Consider the following 8,425-nt stretch of genomic DNA (forward strand, 5'->3'; position numbering starts at 1 on the left):
GAGAAGTGTAAAAAAAAAAATCACAGAACAATTTCAAAGTAAAAATGTGGTGGACACAACTAAAAAAAGCTATCAATTCATATATTAACAATAAATTGATAAAATATAATGCAGCTGAAATATTTTAGTATAAAAATAGAGCACAATGCAAAATATTGACAATAATGAGGAATATATATAACAGTAAAAAAGCAATATACTACAATAATAAAATAATATTATGTCTTACATGGTCACCCTACAGTTTAGTAATATGTTGCAAGGGGAAAATGTAGAAACTACATAGTTAAGAAATCAAAAAAGCAATCACTAATAAAATCCATGAAGCACAGATGGATATTGAATATCTCCATATATGTTATTCTAACAAAGACAAGAGAACCTTTATGAGATATTTGGGCTGGAAGTATAACTAATTTTAATTCTGAGAAACCATTACACAGATCTACTGGTAAATATATTATATTCTTTAAAGGTATCATGACCCTTTGCAGAATAGAAAAGACAAAAGAGACATGACAATTATATTAGATGCAGATGTCATGTGTTGGTCACCATGTAGAGAGGGCAGGAGACACTGAAAGAAGAGGTGGACTTCTTCAGTTTGTTAGGTGGCCAGCAATCAATGTAACTTACATAGGAGACTTCATTTGGGTGGTGTTAGAAGACAAGTAGATCACCACACCTGCCTGACAGAATCTTAAAGTTTATATTGAGGCCTTAAGTGGGTTAAGTAGGTTCAGCTTTAAAATACCCTCCAGATGATTTCAACAATAAATTACTCTCTCAAAGCTGCTTCCTTTAAATTATTTCTACTGTGAGAATAATAGAAAAAAATATATCATGATGGTAAGAAAGGGGTGAGGAACCCCCAAATGCCTGGGTCCAGCAAATAAAATAAAGTACATTGAGTCAAATGACAGAACTAAAATATGAATGGTATATTAGATAAAAATTTTGTATAACTTTTAAATTTAGTGAAGTTGATAACTCTGGTGATACAAGCAAACTAAGCTGAACTGTGGGCTCCTGTGAAATGTTAATTATTGTTTTAAGATTCTCAGTTTTGACTGGTTTCTTATGTAGCAATATTTAACTTAGACACCTTCTCCTTACATCAGTTATTAGATTACCACTTTAACTCCTAAGTAAGACTGACTTTGCCACTACACTTATAGGAACATTATGTTTACTAAGAGTAATATATTTTATTTATTTTTCAATTTATGCAGTTGTTCAACAAAGATTTATCAAGCATCTATGATGTGAAAGGCATTTTTCAAAGCCTTGGGATGTTTTGTATAGTCTTTAAAAACCCTGAATAGCAAAAGCAATCCTGAGGAAAAAGAATTAAACCAAAGTAATCACACTACCTGACTTCAAATTATACTACAGAGCCACAATAACCAAAACAGCATGATATTGGCAGAAAAACAGACATAGAGAGCAATGGAACAGAATTGAAAGCTTAGAAATAAAACCATATATATATATATACACACACACACACACACACAAACACACACATACACACATACATACATACACACACACACACACACACACACACACACACACACAACCATCTTTGACAAAGGATCCAAAAATTCACAATAGGGAAAAGAAGACCTCTTCAATAAATGGTGCTGAGAATATTGGAAAGCACATGCAAAAGAATGAAATTTGACTACAGTTTGTCCCACTGCACAAAAAGTAATTCAAAATGAATCAAAGACCTAAATATAAAATCTGAAACAATAAATTACAAAGAAGAAAACAAACATACTAAACTCATGAAACTTTGCTGTAGAAAACAATTTATGAATTGAGCCAAAATGCAAGAGAGGTAAAGGCAAAAATAAACGAATGGGACTATATTAAACTAAAAGCTTATGCACAGCAAAAGAAACCAACAACAAAACAAACAAGCACCCAACCAAATGGGAAATGATATTTAGAAACAACAGCTCTGATAAGAGGTTAATATCCAAATTATAAAAATAACTCACAAAGCTCAGCAACAAACAAGTAAACATTTCAGTTAATTAATGGGAAGAGGACCTGAACAGACTAACAAATGGCCAACAGATATATGAAAAAATGCTCATCGTCTCTCACTATTAGAAAAATGCAAGTCAAAACTACAATGAGATACCACCTCATACATGTTAGATTGGCTATTATCAATAAGACAGTAACAAATTTTGGAAAGGCTGTGGAGAAAAAGGAACTCTCATTCACTGCTGGTGGAATGCAAATTAGTGCAACCTTTATGGCTGAAAATATAGTGGTTCATCAAAAAACTAAAAATAAAACTACCGTATCACCCAGCAATTTCTCTACTGGGTATCTATTCAAAAAACTCAAAAACATTTGTATTCAAGACACATGTAGGGGGGTTCCAAGATGGCCACAGAGTAGGCAGACACTCCAACTCCCATTTCTCAGAACCAAGGTGGATTACAACTTAAATCTGAGAATACTCATTATGAAAGACCAACTTTGGGCTAAACTAAGAAGATTCTACAGCCAAGGACCACCAAAGTACCCACACTGAGACTGGTAGAAAAGGTGGAGATGCAGGAAGGGCTGCCCCACTCCTGGGAGTGAGCGGCAGCCAGGAGGGACTTTCATGATGGGCAGGGCTGTTCAGTGCATTGTAGGTCCTTATCCCCAAAACCAGAATCCCAGCCTAGAGCCCTGGTGCCTGGAAGGGGCTTACGGACTATATTTGGCTGAGAAAAAAGCCTAGACACGGTTTGAGAGAAGGAGGCAGGGTTCTCAGACTCAGGCTCCATATTAAAAAAAACACATGGAGAACCTCACTCACAGCCACTTTTCCTGAGCTCCTGGAGGACACCCTAACCCCTGGGCTGAGTCTCTCCCCAAATTTAAAGTGAACATTTTTCCTGGGAACAGCATCATCAGCAAAGGAAAGTGCCCCATCCACCAGAGGCTCCCCTACCCTAGCTAAAACAAAGGCACTTAGAGCCAGGCACCATATTACTGACACAAACAGAGAGTGCAGAGCTCTAAGCTACACCACCTCTGGCACTGCTGAGTGCTCGACTGGTGCCGGCAGGCCAGAGACAGCAGGGCACAGCTGCTGAGGTTCCAGCGAACATGCACAAGCTGGCTCATGGAGCCAGGAACCGCTGCTGCCACTGTGGAGGTCTAGGCTCACACACAGTCCTGCTCACTGAATAGGCCCACCCTTGGCAGAGGAGGAGGTCTGAGCATCAGCATAGGGGTTACGTGTGGGTGTGTAAGAGCCAGCAAACGAGGATGGAAGTTAAAGCTGCTGCTGCAGGGGGTCTGGCCAGTGTGCAAACCTGCTGGGTGTGCGGGTGCGCCCTCAGAGGCAGCAGAAGTTGGACAGTGGCCCGAGCAGGCACGTGCCATGCCCCTGCACAGCTGCTGAGGTCTGAGCCGATGTGCAAACTTCCAGCATTGCTGATAAGCCCTCCACAACAGCAGAGGCAGAGGAAGCCCCGTGGTCCAAGCGGGTCTGTGCGGCCCCACTCACGGAGGTGAAAACCGGAGCAGATGACCAAGCTTGTGAGCAAAACTGCGTGCAGTGCAGTCTGGCCCTCAGAGGCACTGGAGGCTTAGGCGGCCATGGAAGCTTTCCAAATGGATGCACACCGGCACACGTGAGCCTGACCAGGGCAGTGATAGCCACGGAGTTCAGCTGGCACCCCAGCACCTGAGCCCAAATGCCCCTGGCAGCAATAGCAGCAGTAGCCTAGTAGACAGACCACACAATGGGATCATAAGGGCCACACCCACTGGACCCCTGTGACTAACCCTACTGAGTGCTGAAAAAGAAAAAAAAAATAAAAGAAAATAAAATAAGTAAATGAAATGTAGGGATAGAATGACACTTGAGGCTAAGGACTAGACCACATCTAATACTGTACCTAATCACTGAATTACAGTACTGAGCCCAACAAGTAGCCAGCAATAAGAGGCAATAGAAAGCAGATTTTAGGAACACTCAAACTTTTAAAAAAAACTTCTCCCAGGCCACGAGTAAATAAAAGCAAACCTAAGAGTACAGCTGATATTTAAAATGCCACCTGGACCCAGCAGAGGCAGCCACAAGATCTGGACAGCCTGTAGCTCCCAAAAGGTGGATAAGAACCAGTCATAGTCAGTGACACTGATCTGCACCAGGCCCCAGACAGGGAGGTCTAGAGCAAGCACATTCAGTGGCCAAATATGGAAAGCACTAGTTCAGGACCTAACAATACTTGTTAGAGTAGAAGCTAAATGAAGGGCTCCTCACACCAGACCCAGCTAAGACATAGAAATCTCTGACACAAACAGTAAAAAAAAAACAGTGAGAGCAGATAAGTAGCCCACAGTGGATTACAAACAACAGCTGATGCCAACCCAAGAAGACCTAGAAATAACATAACTGAAAATTGGAAGCAGAAAACACCAACCCTAGACTTACAAACAATACACCCAAATGAGGAGGGTACACACAGACAAATGGGAAGACAGAAAAGTGCAATCCAAATGGGTCAACAAGAGAAACCCCCAGAAAATGAACTGAGTGAGATGGAAATAAGCAAACTACCAGATGTAGAGTTTAAAATAATAATTATTAGAATGCTGAAAGACCATAGAACAGCAATGGATGGACACAAAAATAAAGAGATAACAAGCATCAAAAAGGACATTGAAATAAAAAAGAAGAATAAGTCAGAAATGAGAAATACAATATCAGAAATGAAGACTACACTAGAAGCAATTAAAAGCAGGCTGGATGAAGCAGAGGATTGAATCAATTTAGAAGACCAGAAAAACAAAAACACCCAAGTGGAGCAGCAAAAAGAAAACAGGCTGAAAAAATCTGAGGAAATGCTAAGACAGCTCTGTGACAACCTAAAGAGAAACAACAACTGCATCATAGGGGTTCCTAAAGAAGAAAAGAAAGAACAAGGGATAGAGACCTTGTTCAATGAAATTGTAGCTGAAAACTTCCCTAAATTGAAGCAGGAACAAGTCACATAAGTTCAAGAAGCACAGAAAACTCCATTAAAGAGAAACCCAAAGAAATCTACACCAAGACAAATTGTAAAATACCAAAGCTAAGAGATAAAGAGAAAATATTAAAAACTGCTAGAGAAAAAAAAGGCACCTACAAAGATGCCTCCATAAGGATGACATCCGACTTCTCAACAGAAACACTTGAGGCCAGAAGGAAATGGCAAGAAATACACAAGGTAATGCAGAAAAAGAGTCTATAACCAAGACTTCTTAATCAACAAGGATATTTTTTTAAAATTGAAGGAGAAATAAAAAGCTTCCCAGACAAAAAAAAAAAAACCCTCAAGGAATTCATTACAACCAAACCAATGCTGCAAGAAATGTTAAGGGGCCTGTTATAAACAGATCAAACTGGGAAAAGAATATAGCAAAAGAGGAATACACCTTTAAAAAATAAAATGGCAGTAAACAACTATATATCAAAAATAATCTTAAATGTAAATGGATTAAATGATCCAATCAAAAGATATAGGATAGCTGCATGAATAAGAAAACAGGACCCATACATATGCTTTCTATAAGAGATACACCTCAAAAAAAAGATACATATACACTGAAGGTAAAAGGAAGGAAAAAGAATTTCATACAAATGGAATCTTTACACATGTTAGGACAGCTTGGGTACTGGGAAGGAGAGATGCTGAAGTCACTCTTAGGGGTCTTGTGGCCTGGTTTCATGGGACCGGGATCTTAAAGATAGCCAAAATGGCTGAAAATGGTGATAAAAAAAATGGCTGCTGTGAATGCTGAAATTTGTCATCAAATTGAGTATGACTTTGGTGACTTCAATTTACCATGAGACAAATTTTTAAAGAAGCAAATCAAACTGGATGAAGACTGGGTACCTTTGGAAATAATGATAAAATTCAATAGGTTAAACCGTCTTACAACTGACATTAATGTAATAGTAGAAGCATTGAACAAATCAAAGGCAGAACTCATGGAAATAAGTGAAGATAAAACCAAAATCAGAAGATTGCCAAACAAACTCCTCCCTGAAGTGACTGATGAGTATAAAAATGATATAAGAATAACATGTTTATATAAAAGACTTCCCTACTGATACGACCCTTGATGACAGATAAGAATGGTTAGAAGATAAAGGTCAAGTACTAAATATTCAGATGAGAAGAACATTGTACAAAACATTTAAGGGATCAATATTTGTTGTGTTTGATAACATTGAATCTGCTAAAATGTTTGTGGAGACCCCTGGACAAAAGTACAAAGACACAGATCTGCTAACACTTTTTAAGGAAGATTATTTTGCCAAAAAAAAAAAATGAAGAAAGAAAGCAAAATAAAGTGGAAGCTAAATTATGAGCTAAACAAGAGCAAGAAGAAAAGCAAAAGTTAGCAGAAAATGCTGAAATGAAATCTCTAGAAGAAAAGATTGGCTGATTCCTAAATTTTTGGGGGGGACCTAGATGATCAGACCTGTAGAGAAAACTTGCACATCCTTTTCTCAAATCACAGTGAAATAAAATGAATAGACTTTATCAGAGGGAATAATTTTATTTTTTAAAAAAAGCTAAGGAAGCACTAGATAAAGCCAAAGATGCAAATAATGGTAACCTAAAATTAAGAAACAAAGAAGTGACATGGGAAGTACTAGAGGGAGATGTGGAAAAAGAAGCATTGAAAAAAATCATAGAAGATCCGCAAGAATCCCTAAACAAATGGAAGTCAAAAGGTCACAGTAAAAAAAAAGGGGAAATTAAGCTGCCCAGACTGGGTCCACTAAGGAAAAGTACAGTTTCAGGGCAAGAAAACTAAGTTTGATAGTGATGATGAACGTGATGAAAATGGTGCATCTGGACCAGTAAAAAGAGCAAGAAAAGAAACAGACAAAGAAGAACCTGCATCAAAACAGCAGAAAACAGAAAATGGTGCTGGAGACCAGTAGTTTTAGTAAACAAATTTTTTATTAAATTTAATTGGGTATTCAACTGTTTTTGTCTTTAGCGGCTTTTAAAAAGAAAACTGGATTAGGTCCACGTCAATGTCCACCTGTAACAAAAGAAACTATTTGTTTAGCTTGTCTTTTTGTTATCCAAATGGGGATTTTTTAAAAAATGTATAGTTCTGTTATTTCAGATTCAAATATCAAAAGAAAGATTCTTGTTTAAAAAATTATTTATTAAAAAAAGATACATATACACTGAAGTTAAAAGGAAGGAAAAAAATTTCATGCAAATGGAAATAAAAACAGAGCTGAAGTAGCAATACTTACATCAGACAAAATGAACTTTAAAACAAGGGCTATAGTAAAAGATAAAGAAGATCACAGCATAATGATAAAGGGAGCAATACAACAGGAAGATATAATCATTATAAACATCTACACACATAATACAAGAGAACCTAAATATATAAAGCAGACTTCGATGGATTTAAAGGGTGAGATCGGCCTGACCTGTGGTGGCACAGTGGATAAAGCATCAACCTGGAAATGCTGAGATCGCTGGTTTGAAACCCTGGGCTTGCTTGTTCAAGGCCCTAATGGGAGTTGATGCTCCCAGCTCCTCCCCCCTTCTCTCTCTCTGTCTGTCCTCTCTCTCTCTCTGTCTCTCCCTCTCCTCTCTAAAATGAATAAATAAAAAAAATAATAAATAAATAAAGGACGAGATCAACAGCAATACTATAATAGTAGGAGATTTCAATATCTCACTAACATTACTAGATAGATCCTCAAGAAAGAAAATTAACAAAGAAACAGCAGACTTAAAGGACACACTAGATCAACTCAATTTAATAGATTTCTTCAGAACCTTTCACCCTAAAGTAGCAGAATATACATTCTTTTCAAGTGCTCATGGTACATTCTCTAGGATAGACCACATGTTAGGGCACAAAAGCAGTCTTAATAAATTTAGGAAGATTGAAATCATATCAAGCATTTTCTCTGATCACAATGAAATGAAACCAGAAATGAACCACAACAATAAAACAGAAAAATACTCAAACACATGGAAACTAAATAGTATGTTATTAAATAATGAATGGGTTAACATTGAGATCAAAGAAGAAATTTTTAAAAATCCTAGAAACGAATGATAATGAGCATACACTACTCAAAATTTATGGGACACAAGAAAGGCAGTACTGAGAAGGAAGTTCATAGCATTACAGGCATACCTTAAGAAGCTAGAAAAAGCTCAAATAAACAACTTAACCCTGCATCTAAAAGAACTAGAAAAAGAACAGCAAGTAAAGCCCAGAGGTAGTAGAAGGAAGGAAATAATAAAGATCAGAGCAGAAATAAATGACATAAAGGCTAAAGAAACAATACAAAGAATCAATGAAACCAAGAGCTGGTTTTTTGAAAGGATAAACAAGATCAATAAACCTTTAACCAGACTTACCA

At 37.5% G+C, this 8,425-nt stretch overlaps 1 pseudogene; it reads left to right on the forward strand.

Annotated features, from left to right (window-relative positions):
- Positions 1-5,763: 5,763 nt before the first annotated feature.
- LOC136380833 (lupus La protein pseudogene) lies at positions 5,764-7,062 on the forward strand (annotated as a pseudogene).
- The last annotated feature ends 1,363 nt before the right edge of the window (positions 7,063-8,425 follow it).

Source organism: Saccopteryx leptura, chromosome 9, assembly GCF_036850995.1.
Source record: "Saccopteryx leptura isolate mSacLep1 chromosome 9, mSacLep1_pri_phased_curated, whole genome shotgun sequence".
NCBI lineage: Eukaryota > Metazoa > Chordata > Mammalia > Chiroptera > Emballonuridae > Saccopteryx > Saccopteryx leptura.